Source organism: Schistocerca serialis, chromosome 5 (assembly GCF_023864345.2).
Source record: "Schistocerca serialis cubense isolate TAMUIC-IGC-003099 chromosome 5, iqSchSeri2.2, whole genome shotgun sequence".
Classification (NCBI taxonomy): Eukaryota; Metazoa; Arthropoda; class Insecta; order Orthoptera; family Acrididae; genus Schistocerca; species Schistocerca serialis.
The window spans coordinates 471041954-471044105 of NC_064642.1; the positions used below are offsets into that span (position 1 = coordinate 471041954).

General features: G+C 45.4%; 1 non-coding gene across 1 annotated transcript; it reads right to left on the bottom strand.

The window, feature by feature from the left end:
• Positions 1–1065: 1065 nt before the first annotated feature.
• Trnan-guu (transfer RNA asparagine (anticodon GUU)) lies at positions 1066–1139 on the bottom strand. The gene has a single exon. It is a non-coding gene; the product is annotated as a tRNA-Asn (tRNA).
• Positions 1140–2152: the final 1013 nt, after the last annotated feature.

Below are 2152 nucleotides of genomic sequence, written 5' to 3' on the forward strand. Positions count from 1 at the left end.
AAGTCTCAATCCGAAGACTGGTTGGAAGTATTTCTTCTTCGCTAATCTTATCCGTTCGCCTCTTCATTTTCTCATATGATTCTGCTCTTCCATCATCTCTGACTTGTCCGTCGTATTACGTTCCACATCTTCCTCTTCCTCTCTTGCTCTGGATCGTTCCTTCCATTGCATTGACTAGAAATCAGTTGTGTCGGAAGAGATCGTCAATTAATTACTCACTTCTTTTTCGTACTTTTGGTAGCTGAGATTTTTTTCGCCTATTCTTGTAAGAGTTTCTTCATTTGCGAGCTTTGCTGTCCGCTAGATCTTTTCCATACTGCTTTAGCCTCTCATTTCAATACCTCCAAACGTTGCATTCAGCAGCAATCCACGTTTCCAAAGCAGAAACGGCCACGCTCCAGACAAAGCTCTTTAAATCTCGATTTGGTCTCCATGTTCAGGTTCGTTGATGTAAGCAGCATCTTTGCCTGTGCAGTTCTGCGTTTTATAACTGCTGAAATTTTATCATCTAAAGTGATTTTACTTCCTAGTAACTGATGTACCGTGACCGCCGAACATTACGAAGAATGGTTGTAAAAATTGCATGAAATCAGTGGAAGGTCCCTTGTCAGTGCCAATGTCCTACCAACAGTCGAACTAGCATAGTCATGGTGTTCAGTCAGTTAAAAAGAAAGGGAAACAGTGGTCGAGCTGCTCCTCGTAAGCTATACATTTCTACAGCCAATTCTAAGTGACGCTCGAGGTGGTGCAAAGACGGTGGACGGCTGGAAACTAGTGATTTGGAATTATGAATCACCCTGTATCCTGTGGCAATCCGATGGAAGTTAAATGTAAATAATACGTCTTTTGTAGTGGGCGTCGCTCTACTGCAGTGTCACACATGACGAATAAATAGGGAAGCTGTAGAACGTCTGTGTAGGGCCATGTTTTTACCTACACTGTCACTTGGCTGAATGTGTATAAGGCTCTGTGGCATCATTCAAACACAGCCAAATTGTCACACTATCTGTGTATCTCTAACAGAGCTGACGTATGTCCTCACCTCGGTGGTGGTTAAAACGATTTCGCCCCCGGGTGGGCTCGGACCACCAACCTTTCGGTTAACAGCCGAGCGCGCTAGCCGATTGCGCCACGGAGGCCTTGACTTTCACTCACTTCTGTTCTGTATATCAATGCCGTCATCTTTAGCGCCAAGAGTGAAGTCCAGAGGAGCTGGTGGTACGTTTTGGGGTTGTTTTTGGTGCTTAGGCTGTCGTTCCTTTGTTGCTTAGGAAAATACTAACAACGGACGGATATGAACACATTTTACAGCATTGTATACTGTGCAGAGGAGCAGCAGTTCCGAAACGAAGACAACACACCCTGTCATGACAACTTACCCAGTCACAAAGAAACGTGAATCAATGGTTTTGTGGAGAATATCATTCCTGAAATAAACTAACTTGCCCAGGGTTCCGACCTGAATTCGATGGAACACCTTTGGGATGAGAACGTCGACTGTACCCCAGACGTCACTTTCAAACATCACTACTTCCTCTGGTTTCGACTACTGAGGAACAATGGACTCCAAAGGCATTCATTGAAGGTGTCCGCAGCAGAGTTCAAGCCATTACAAAGGCAAAGGGTGGAAGCACCCCTTATTAATGTCCGGTAAAGCTATGTCGGGATACTTTTGTTGGTAGATGAGGCCAGGTAGTGAAGTGGTATGTATGCGCCAGTCGGTAGCTTGAGGGCAGCGCATTGAGATGGGTCGACATGACAGCGTGGAAGAAAGGAGCTATTGTGTTTGGATTTGCCCATGACCACACCTTGGACGAAGGTGCCCGATTTATTGGAATCTCAACGCGAGCTGTCTGACGTGCCTACAACGACAACGTGGTACCAGAACGGTGGCCGGAAGAAGACCTTAATCGACAGCCATCTAAGTGTAAATATTGTCAGAGACAGTTTAAAACTGCACAGGAATTGCTGAAGTCAGTGAATGCAGCACCATATGGACCAGTTTCGTAAAGAACGTTGAGAAAGGAGCAGCATACAGTGGGTATACGGAGCAGAGCCTAATGAAAAAGACCGTTGTTCGCAACGACCTATAACCTTGCACGTCTTCAATGGGCCAAACAACACACAAAACACAGTAGCTGTTTTGACCAGT